We start from the raw sequence: 12,113 nt of genomic DNA, 5'->3' as shown, positions 1-12,113 counted from the left end.
GCATACCCCCGGCGCGATCCCCTTTGGAAAGGTGGGGATGCACATCTTGAATCCGTCACCAGTGGGTCGAAATATTATCGTGGGGGCGTGGGAGGACGCTTCTTCTCTTGCCTCCCCACCTTAGACAGAAACAAGATACCCAGAGAGTAAAAAAAAAAAAAAAAAATGCGCGCAGAGGGAGGGGGTTGCGGGTACTCGGAAAAGCCGTAACAAGGGCCCGATTCTGCTACTAAATCACGCCGGGTGTTTCGCGTAAACCCGGAGTCTTGCGAATGGACGGCCCGAAAGAAACCGGGCCCCACAGCGGGAGGGTGATTCCCCCCACACACCCCTCCTTTTCTTTTAACACTCACCCACACTCACCCGTCCACACACCCCATTAACCACATTTTTGTTGCTGGTCAATAACTCACCGAAACGTAACTTAAACACGACGAATTTAGGAGATTAAACAATTTCATTAATATTGAAATGGCGGCGGAGCCTCAGCGAGGCCGCTTGAGATGCAAACGCACGTTTTTCAATATTAACAGAAGTACTTGAAGGGGAGGATAATGTCACCTTCTTAATTCAGCAAAAATAAAGCGCGCGGGAGGGGAGGGGAGGGGAAGGCCGGGAGGGAGGGAGGGAGGGAGGGGCAACGTCTGAGGAAAAGTCCGGGGCCAACCGACCCGTGTATAGGAGCCCGGGGGCGCATGGTTGCAGCTCTGTTCCCAGATGGGATTGGGAAGAGATGCGGAAGCCCCCTCCCTCCCCCTCTCCTTCCCCCTTGCGAAAGACCAAAAAGCAGGAAAGCCACGTCCCAGCGGATCCCTCCGTGATCTCTTGCCAGTAAACCTTGGTTGCTATCAAAAGTGCGAATGGGATTCTTGTTACCCAGACCTTGGACGGAATAAGATGTACTTCCGAGGAAAGACAGCGGGAGCTGCACAGGAGCCTATTTTTGAAACTCCGGGCGAACGGTTTAAATTAGGCGACCCTTCCCACCCACCCACCCCCGTCCCTCTCTTCTGCTATCCCCAGCCTTGAAAAGCCTTTTCATGCATCTTGGCCCCCCTCCCGCCCCCTCTTGACCCATGGATTCACACAACAGTTTGGGTTGGAAAAGAGGCGCTTGGTCGAGCTCTGACTTGCTCGAGCCTCCATGAACAAAGGCAGTCTATCTTCGAGAGGCTGGGAACCAGAAAAAGAAACAGACAGCACCCGCCACTTTCAGGATTACGCTCTCCCCCCCCCACCCCCACGAAGTCTGGGAGAAGTAACTTGGTTGGGCCTGGATACTCCTTGGGCTCCTGGAAGGCCGGGAGAAAACACCCGTAGACCTCGACTGATGACCCCCGAAAGAAAACCGAGAATTTTTTTTGTAATAAAAAGCAAGTGGTTCTTTTTCCTCGCTATCCCTCTAAGGCCCCGAAATAACAAGCGGTGGGCGCAGGTTCCCGGGAAAACAGAACGCGAAGCGATTTTTAGGTTTCCCAATTGCGTTTGGCAGGTTGGAGACGGCAACCGGGAGTCCGGCTCAAAAGAGTCTGGCTACCAGGGGAGGGGGGGGAGAGGAGGGTTGGACCTAATGAGCCCCCGCCGTCCTGCAAGCGCTGAAGGACCCACCAGGCCTGCTCAGTCTTAGGCTTTCTGGGCGCCCCTCGCTCAACGAAAGAGGCGCCGTCCGGTTGCCCGGAGAGTCCAAGCGCCGGATTTTCTCCGGAGCAAAGAAGCCGCCTGGCAGCCCGCTGGTCTGGAAAGAAATCCAAGCCGGGTGGGGGCTCCAGGAGGGACGCGGGGAGGTAGATCCGCGTGGCCGGAGGAGTGGGGAACCCCGTTATACCCTCACCCACCGGCCAAAGGCCTCTTTCTGGGAGGAAAACCACCCACACCTCAGCAGGACGGGTCAACAGCCTGGACGGGAAGGCTGCGTTCTCACATAACCTGCGAGTCATCCCAAGAAATACGCGTCTTTGCGCTTGAAATTAATTTTAGAATCTACCCGGCTGGGGCCGCCACGTGATCCACCCCTTTCTTTCGAAACCCCCTTTCCCCTTTCAAGAGAAGGGCGCCTGGCATTTAACCGGGGGCAGCTCTTTAGCTCTGTTCAGACAACCAGGTCAAGGAAGAAGCTGGTTAGTTTTCACCATGCCTATTTTTCTGGGGCTAGAAAAGCCGGTTAGTTAAATTCCGGGTGTGCAGGTTAGTTTAGGCTTCCCTCTAGCAAACGGTTCTTTCCGAGAGCAGGGCAAGGGTGTCTTGTGAACACGGTTTTCTGCCTGCAAACGGAACAAACAGGCTAGGAAGAGTGGGGGGAGGGGGGCTTATGCAAATCAGGCGCCAGAAGACGCGTTGGGAAAACGGGACCCAAATCCCCGAAGTCACTTCTATCCCGTGGAACTCCATCAAGCTCAGGAGGCCTCGATGGGCGTCCGGGGGACTCTGAGCTAAGCCCCCTTTCCCACAAGGGAGACCACACACCGACTCCCAGATTTGCCAATAATTTATGCTAAGTTTCTCTCCATAAATCCTCAATTCGCTTCAGTGGCGAGCCTGGGCGGGCGGCCCGGCAGAGGGGAGACCCCCCCCCAAAGAGACACCCCCCCCCCCGGCCACCCTATTGATTTTATCCCCGGGTTTACACGCAGCTGTAAGATGGGCGGGGGTGCCTGGCACTTTGGCGCGGATGCCCCCCCCCGCCTTAAAAAAAAAAGAGGGGAAAAAAATCACATCCCCTTTTGCAGAGTAGCTCTCATAATCTTGTTAATATTGACAAAAACGGTGCGGAGGGGAAGAGGGCGGGGGGAGGGGTCCACTCCAAATCTCCCAATTTGAAACGAGGGCCGATTTTGTTCTTGCCCTTACCCCCAGCCCAGAATTTGGGGGTGCAAAAGTAAATAAATGAAATCGTGGCGGGGAATTAGGGGAGGCTCCGCCCTCCCTCCTTATCTTTGGGGGGGTGTCAAGTGAAGAAACGGTCAAAAACCCCTTGCGAGATTTCGACGTTTGTGTGTGTGTGTGTAACAGTCCGTGTATTTGTGGGCCTGCGTATGGAGTCTCGGTTGTAGACTTACCGGAAAAAACGAAATAAACCATTTATGGTCTGCATTCATTCCCCCAACAGGTTTTACCCGGATTCTGAATGAACGTCTGTCTCGTCCGTTTCTCACAACATTCTAACCCTTAAATTAACCAAAAGAGCCACTTTTACCGAGTTAAAAAAAAAACCTCCACGGATTAAAACCAAATGCAAGCTTCACGGGTCGTCTGAATGCAGGCCGCCTAGACTCTTTCCCTGGCCTGCTGGTTACCCGGCGCCGCTTCGGATCGGTGGGAGAAACCGCTCCCCGCCGCACCTTCCAGTCCTTATCAGCCCCCTCCTCCTTTTCATTACATTCGCCGTTAAAGGGGAAGGGAAAATCAGAGGACAACCCCCCCCCCCAGCGCGCGCTTCGTTTCTAACCGGAGCTCCTGCCAGGACAGGTGGGGACGGGGGGGGGCAGACTCCGGGGAGGGAGGTGTCCCGGCTCCCTGATTAGTTGTGACCTGAGTTTTTCCTGTCTTAAAATAAGGCCAGCTAAGAGCCGAAAAGTCGCCTAGAAGTTATTCTACCCCAGGTCTGTTTGGAAGCGACTTGATTCCTACGCACGTGTTTACCTGCACGCCTGAGCCGGCCAGCGGGTGACCGTGTGAAGCGACCTCCTCGGGCAGCATTTCCTTAGAGGCGAGCCGGAGGCCCGTGACGTCATGACGAGAGCACCCCTCCCCCCTGCACCTGTAAAGCGGCCTTCCCGCCCCTCCCCCCCAGCAGAAAAGACTATTTTACAAAGAGGGAGGGGTGTTTAAAAAACCGCGCTAGCTGTTCGTAGATTACGACCTGGTTCCCGATTTGAGGCTTGCCAAGATCGGGTAAACCGCCGTTTATTGAATAAACTACAATCGGCCGACTTCGCAGGGCCCACCAAGCCTTATTTTACAACCCACAGCGGCTGGGTTAACAAAACTAAGCCAACCCCACCCAAACCAAGCTTTCCCCGCTGTTTGCAAACCGCGACCATTCCAGGTTTTATTTGCTAAATACATTCGCCATAAAGCGAGCCGAAGCGCCTCCCGTAAAGGCTGCAAAACGCTCCTTTCCTTCTGCTCTTCGAACCGAGCCGAGGTTTTGCCCATTGAAGTCTCTGCGAGGGTGGCGAATATCTGTATATTTAAGACTATTCTAAGTCTCTCGAGGAGAAAGAACCGCCAGAGAAGATTCCTTAGCAACAGATTTATTTTCCAGGTCTTTCCCATCGCCAAAAACCCCTCGCGGAGACTTGGCTGCCTTCACACGAGACCTTGATCCCTCTTGACCCATTTGGGGGGCTCGCCGGCTCCTTGAGCCCCCAGGCCCTCTGATCCTCTGGGTCCCCCGGCCTCGCTGTTTCCACGGAATCCGGTGGGAGAACCAGACTCGAAGAGCAGAGGGACGCCAACCCCTCCTGAGCGAGGGGGGTGGGTGGTGGGGTGGGTGGCGGGGAATAGGGGGTGTTTAGGGCTGCGGGAATAGGGGGTGTTTAGGGCTGCGGGGCTTTACTCTCACGGAGCGCCCCCGCCTGCCTTTCGGAAAACCAACCCCGAGACCCGAATCTCTCTGCAAGGGCGCATCCTGGCTGTTGAAGCGAAGATGGGGCGGGCTCGAGGAAGGATTCCCGTTAACCAAGTCCTTGCTCCGTCGCATAAGGAGACTTTAGGATGGAGGTCGCCTCCAAGACCCCTCCCTCAATTCTTACCCTTACGCCAAGACTCCAGTCGCTTTACTTTTCAAGGGAGACGCCCGCGGGTGCGTGGCTGTGTTATTATTAAGCTCCGATATTTTTAGACAATCAAACTCAGCGCTTCTCCCCTTTTCTCACACCTCCATCCCCCCCATCCCCCCCCCCGTTTCTCCTGAATTTCCTCGCTGGGAGAAAAGTCGCTGCAAAGACCCTCCGGGAATTGGTCTCCAATTTTATTCTGGGGGTGGGCAGGAGATAAACCCCTTTCTTTGCCAAGGTGGGCCCAGCTTGAAGGAAACGTCGCTTTCCCCCTCTCTCCCTTTCTCTCCCCCCAGCCCCCCCCCCTTAGAGGAAATCCAGCGAAGGCCACCCGACACCCGAGGAGGGATTAACGCGCCCCTTTCTCCCCGCTTCCCCCTCTGCGGCTCAGGCTGGAGCGGGCGGGTGGGCGAGCGAGCGAGCGCTGGCTGGTTTGTTCGGCCGAACAAAGGTTCGAGCCCAATTGCCCCGCACTTGTGAACCGGCTCCCCCGACCTGAAGTATCTTTTACAGCGGGGGGAAAGCGAAGACTTTCGCGGAGGTCTCAAAGGGGCCGAACAAAAGCCGCTGTCCCAAAGCCCCTGAAAGTGAAGTAGCGAGGCGTGACATTCCCAGGGTCAGGGCGAATGAAAAGCCGACCCACAACCGGGCACTTTCACAAGGCGGCTGTCGCCCTCGGAGGAAACAAATGTTGTAAAAAGGGGGCGATCGCGCCCCTTCCGTCAAAATAGCAAATGATAGCCAAACAGCATTGTCAGCACCGACCTGGCCATTGTGCGCAGGGGGAAAGGGGGGCGGCGGGGGCGTCTTCACCAGCGCGCGGCCTCCCTTAGCCCTGCGGAAAGAGAGGCCAACGAAACCGTTCGGGGGGACGCCGGTTCTTTCCGCGGCTCGCCGGATTTTTCGTTATTTTCGCACGCAGAAGTCGCTGGAATAACAGCTGAACTAACTCAGCAAACTTCACTCCCGGCCGGGGCCGCGGAAATACGTTAGGAAGTGAGACCCTCCCCCCCCCGCAATAAACAGGAGCGCATCCGACTGGCGATTCCGCCGCCCAGAAGCCCCCGCGGAGCCCTGCCTGGGTACCCCGAAGCTTGTCCTTTCGCTTGCAAGGCGGTTGGGTCACACGTTGAAGAGGACGGGGGCGCGTTTGGGATTAAGCCTCTCCCGGGTTTTTTTTTTAATCCTAGTTCATCCATCACATCTGGAGAAGGGCAGACCCACCCAGTTGAATCCCCCCCCATTATTGATTCGGCAATTAACCCTCACACCCCGATCTCTTTGGAGTACAACTGATCGCTGTTGTCAAGAGATCCCCTTGGTTTGAATTTTTTTCAATGGGTGTGCGTGTGGTGGTGGGGGCGGACTAGCTTTACTAAAGGACCCCCCAGACGTTTTCGTTTTCCGTGGACGAAGGCCAGAAACAAATATCAGATTGTTTCTGCTTTACCCTGCATAGCCTTCAAAGGCGCGCCAGGCGGTTTAGAAAACAATTAAAAACAACAACCGTCCTAGAGCTTCTTTAAGGACTTGCAAATCGATCGATCAGCGGGAAAACGGCCCCTTCCCCAACTAAACGGATGCGCTTCCCTTCCCTTGGCTTCCCCGGTCCCCCCCCCCCCCCCGCACCCCGGCGCCCTGGTTTTCCACCCTCCCCGCATTGCCACTTCCAAAGCTGCCATCTTCGGGGCCTGCTAAATGGATCTCTCTCTCTCCCTCCCTCTCTCCCCCCTTTCTCTCTCTCTCACACACACTCCAGCCCCTCCCGTCTTCCTGGCCAAATTCGCTCCTTAATTTCCGGCAGTTAAATAGGGGCGCTTTGCATCTCTATAGCTTGGAAGCTGATGCTTCGCCCCGGCGGGAGCTGTAAAGGAATTTCACTCGCGTTTTTATTCTTTTCGCGGGTCGACCCTTTGCTACGAACAGACAGAGAGCACATATATATCAACACAAAAGCGCGCTTATTTAAAATGAATTAGGCTGGGCAGAACCACAACCAGAATCCATGTGCCTTCCTGCCAACTCCTACACAGATAAATAAAATAAAACAATACCGTAAAATAAAATATAAAATGATGAGAAGAGGAAAAAAAACAAGAGCTTGGTGGATTTTCATTAATGCAGAACCGAAAAGGTTTCTCTGAATTATCCCTGAGGCTCCATCCTGTTCTACCTCCTTCCTTTTGAATTAGCTGCTTATTTTCAAGCATTGAGCCCCTTTCCTAATCTTTTGGGGGGCTTCAAAGGTCACGTTTTCTGCAGCTGGAGCTGTCCACCATCTGGGTCTTGATTCCCTGGTGCTCAAAAGGAACAGCAAAAGAGCTCACCAAACCCAACTGGGCTGAAAGGGGGAAGAATGGGGCTGATCCATCACAAGAGCCATGGAAGAATACAAGCCATGAATTTCCTTCACAGGAGAAAGCAATTACGTTGGGAAGAGTTAGCTGTCGAAGGAAACCAGCTTCCAGGCTGCTGAAGAAGCTCGTGACAGGACACACCATCGAAGCTGACACCAGCCAGACCATAGAAATACTCACAGAAATAGTGCAAAATTGGAAGTTGTGGCCCATAGAATTGCAAGAGTCAGACATGACTGAATGGATAACATCATCATCCAAGTCCCTTCCAGCTCTATTCTATTCCGTGACTTTCCTTATGCCCAGGTCAACCCCTGATCTGGGTCACTATCAGTACCTCTGCTGGTAGTCCTCAAGACTCCAGGCAGAACCCATTGTCATGTCAGCTCCATGAGTTCCTTTCCAATGAAAATAACGTTGGGTCTTCCCACACCAGAGGGGTATCTTCTCACACTAAGGTGCTCCTCAGAGGCCCATAACCTGCAAGGACAACCTTTTGGATGGGGCTAAGTGGTCCTCATGGAATATGCAACCTCTTGAGGTCTCCTCCCTACCTCCGGATGGTCCTCCTGGGTGGCTTCTCTTCCAACCTTGTCCAAACTCATGGCTTGGTACACAGCTTGTGTATTTCACATTATCATCTCTGCTATCTGGAGGCAAAGTAGATTTTCTAAAGACCTAATGAATAAACAAGCCCAGAGTGAGCGTGGTGTAATTTACCTTGTTAATGCAGATATGTGCATAATAAATATGCATTGCTCTGTCTTCAAATAAATTCTCTTTCATGCCTAACTATGGTGGGTGTTTTTCAGCGTGTTTGTTTTAGCATCAGCTCTGGAAAATATCCTCCTTTCCGGGTTTCCCTGTGCAAAGAAGATGGGAGGCTTTGCAGCTGCTTAAGAAACAACATCTAGAGAAGGTACCTAGAGAAGACCTGGACACTTGTGCTGGCTTCTCCCAACATCTGTATTTTTGGTGCACCAAACACGATACAGATCAGAAACGACCATGACATGCATGCCAAGAATACTGACAGGTAATGGGTTTGAGTTTTCTGTTTTCACTGTTGACAAGGATCATGTGCTTTATTGGGATCTTTTAATTTTATTTTTAACACAATCTAACTAGCTGCAATTTGCAGCCATGTTTTTAGTCCTAGTTTTGCTCTTGGTCTAAAAGGGTTCCTGACCATCTCTAGAGTAGAATAAAATACTTGATTTGGCCAACACAAGGAATTTGCCTCCTTCTCCTTCTAGATGTCTGAACATTGATATCCTAACATCAGTTGGTCTTCCTTTCGCCAAATTAAACATTCCACAACCTTTCAGCCTCATACAACATGTGTTTAAGTCCCTGGATCATCTTTGACATCCTTTCTGAACTTCTTCTAACCTCTCAGTTTTCCTCTGTCAGGCCAAAAGATGCTTTAGCCCAGCTCTAACTGGCAGCTGCTTTCTTGACTTAATGCCAGGTGTTTGTCTTAATCTCTAAATCAGTTCAAAACCTAGCTATCTAAGAGACCAATGACATGTTACAAACCTGTCCAGATGATATCATAGGCAGAAGCACCTTCTGGAAGGCATCACCATGGCTTTCTTCAGTGCTGATCCCAACCTTTGGAGCTACAATTGATCCTCAGATGTTCTATCTATTCCGTGCAAAAACAGGAAAACATCTCTTTTTAATCACTTAAGGGGTTACAAAGGGTGCAGCAGTGGGTTTTTTAATGACTTTGGCTCTGATCACTCATCAATCAATTGCTTTTATTTTCTTATTGTTATTTACAAATCGGCGTTGACTCATTTTTGTTGCTACTGAAACACCGGATCTATTTTATTCCCCAAATACTTCTGGGCTGCTCCAATTTCTTGCTTCCTATTCTTCTTATTTTGTGGTCAGCAAAGAATGATCCCCCCTCTGAGTTCCCCCTTTCCCCAAACATTTCGGGAGAGGCCACCTCCTGTTCAGTTTTCCCTTCAACTTGCAGAGACAAATGAAGCATTTGGAACCACTCCACAAACGTTCTTGGAATTCAGTCTGCAAAGCAAAAGATGCTGGAAGATGCAAGCTTGAACCCAAGCCAAGATGTTCTTGGGTTGGGAAAACTATTCCAGACCAGACATTTAAAAAAAAGAGAGAGAGAGAGAGAGAGAAATGCCTTTTCAGGCAGGTTGCGAGTGGGCAGAGGGAGAAGAACGATGGGCATCTCCTCCCTGTTTTTAAACAAACGGAGCTGCGTTGCCTGTTTTTGCTTCATGGCAAACATCTCACAGCTTGGATATGCCGGTGCCGGCATATATTATTTTAATTAAGTCGATGGCCATTTCCCTTTCCTTGGAGATCCATTCCATGGTGCAATTAGGAATGCATTGGCGCTAGCACATATGAATATTCAGGAGGGTGTCAATTAATTAGCAGACAGTGGAATCTCATTACGATGCTCAAAACTCTTTTAGTGCTAAGCGGAATTAAAGGGGCATTTGGCAATGTGCTGGATTAGGGAATATTTTACTGTGCACTCATTTAACTTCATTATCGTTGCACTTACACTACCCTCTGATTTTTATTAATTAAATTGCTCATTAATTTGTCCGGGAAGAAGAGATAAAAAGTTTTACGACAGACACAATGCTCACGCTGGGATCGGTTTCAAAAGTGTACTTCAACCCTTCCCTGCTATCCGGCAAGAAAGTAATTTACCATGGTTAGCAAGGAATTTGCAGGTAGTACTTCACCTCACGCTCTTCCATCCGAGAGCACTTTTGTTCGTAACCATTCCTCACTGTCAGGCACTCCAGGAGAACTTCGCTTCCTGGATAGTGGGCTTCCCTCACATCACATTTTTAGAGTCTAACACTGAAATCTTAGCTTAAGCAGGGTTCCCTGCAGCTTTAATATGCCCCCCTTGGCATTATGGGTGATGATGGCCTAATAATAAGCAAGCAGAAATTTGGAGAGACCAACTAGGCTGGTAAAAAAGTGATGTCTCCTTTGAGTTGAATTTCTCTCCTGGAGAAGAGATAGTCAATGAAGGTTTCTTAGCAGGAATGTAGAAGTGGTTTGCCCCATTGTCTTCTTTCAGGGCACTGAATTCCCATTCTAGTCCTCAACCCTTCCCCAGCGGTCACCCAACCAAGCATCCATCAGGTTCAACCTGGCTCAAAAAAAGTCAGCTAGGTGAAGGCACCTTTCTTTGACATATTCAGAGAGTTCCACCCTTGTATTGACCAAGCCCACATCTGTCTAGAAAGCTATGGACCTCAAGGAATAGCTCCTATCAGATGCGGTCATTTGTTATGGGGTGATAAGCCTCCAGAGATGTTCTCCTGATGACAGTCCAAGAAACATCTTCAAGCTTCCTTGACTGGTTGGGTTCTTTCTGTAATATTAGTATTACATTGATTAGTGTTATAGTTGACTCACTGCCTTGATAGGACTTGATAGAAACAGCAAATTCCTACTCCCCCGCCCCCCCATGCTCTCCTTAAATTTATCCTATGATTCCATCCTAATTCATTCTCCTGGTAGGAAACTCCTGTCTCAAAAGAAATCATATTTACAAAAGCTAATAGATAGAAATACAATCCTCCTTTTCATTATTATTATTATTATTTCTTCTGGAAACAAATTCTCTCCTTCTGATTAGGCCCTTCCTAAAGTCTTACCTTCACATCATTGTGTGAAGATGATTTTTAAGACAGAAACATTTCCATAAGATATTACGCTTTAGAAAACAAACAAACAAAGATTCCCTAAGAAATATTTGATATTAAATATTCATAGGATTCAAATCCAATAGGCATGCCACCCTATCTGTACACAGGGCTGCAACGTGACAATAATTCCACAATAAAAAAAAAAAAACCTCAATAAAATAGAAATTATCCCTTGCTGAAGGAGCCAAATGATGGAAAATGAACACCCCCACTCAGAAAAAAAAACACCAAAAACCCCCAACCCCACATTATTTTCAGCACCCAGTCCTCTGTTAGATTCCTCACAAACAAAAGGTTAGAAAGACAAATATTAAACCCACCTTTATCAAAAGAAGCTGCTAGATATGCACAGAGAATTAATAAGGATGTAAAATTCATTAGCTGCATTTGGTGACATCAAAATAAGTTCCAGCGAAAGCGAGGGGGTGCACGGGTGGGTGGGTGGGGAAGCCAGGAGTGAGAAAAGGCAAGCCTTCTGGGCATCTGAAACATATGCTGGAATTAGAGTTAATTGACTAATTACATAAATTAGACATTAATTTTACAATGCATCCAGTATAAAAAGATATCTCAATTAATTGTGCATAAATTACAAGGTTAAAGGGGCAGCCCTGAAAAGGGGGGGGGGGGAGGATGACCAGGGGGCATTTCCTTGGATCTGAAGAGGTGGCTGGGGGATTAGAAGGTGGTGCAAGTGGAAGATGCCATCGGGGCAAAGGGATGGAAGAAGGTGTTTTGGCTACTTAGGTTGGGCTGAGATCTCTCACCAACCAGTAACATGGAAAGAAGGGAGAGAGAAGAGTTGATAATTAAAATCAATCATAAATCACAAGTCGAGACTTATTTTTGCTGGATGAAATGAACAGGAGGAAATCTAACTGGCCTCTGGTGTCTGTCTGAGATGTTAAATCATTAGGTTCCTGGTTTGGGGCTTAGAGAAGAAGGAAGGAAGAAAGGAAGGAGATGGGAAAGGGGGAAAGGGAAAGTGAAGAGAGAGAGAGAAAGAGAGAAAAGAATGGCGTCCAACTCATAGACCAAGGTTTCTCAATCTCAGCAAATTCAAGATGGGTGGATTTCATCTCCCAGAATTCCTCAGCCAGCATGTTAGCTGGGGAATTCTGGGAGATGAAGTCCACCCATCATTGCAAGCCCATCTCTTCTGCTACAAGTTATGTAGAGTTACAACCAAATTCCAACTATGGGCCACCTCAGGGGTGAAAATGGAGAGACAGAAAAAAGATTCTGATTGACCAAACAGTAGG

General features: G+C 49.6%; 1 long non-coding RNA gene across 2 annotated transcripts in view; it reads right to left on the bottom strand.

The window, feature by feature from the left end:
* Nucleotides 1–7,428: 7,428 nt before the first annotated feature.
* Nucleotides 7,429–12,113, bottom strand: part of LOC148112183 (uncharacterized) — a 42,401-nt gene continuing 37,716 nt past the window's right edge. The window contains exons 3-4 of one of the 2 annotated variants that reach the window (XR_015729787.1): nt 8,675–8,783; nt 7,429–7,813 (exon numbers count right to left, since the gene is read on the bottom strand). This is a non-coding gene — a long non-coding RNA (uncharacterized LOC148112183). Of the gene's footprint in view, nt 7,814–7,931; nt 8,784–12,113 lie in introns of those variants that run through there. The other variant, XR_015729786.1, reaches the window with a different exon arrangement.

The sequence above is a fragment of the Pantherophis guttatus genome, chromosome 13 (genome assembly GCF_059756535.1).
Source record: "Pantherophis guttatus breed Tessera chromosome 13, ASM5975653v1, whole genome shotgun sequence".
Taxonomy (NCBI): Eukaryota; Metazoa; Chordata; class Lepidosauria; order Squamata; family Colubridae; genus Pantherophis; species Pantherophis guttatus.
Note: the sequence above shows the minus strand (reverse complement) of the source record. Positions and strands in the feature narration are given on the sequence as shown.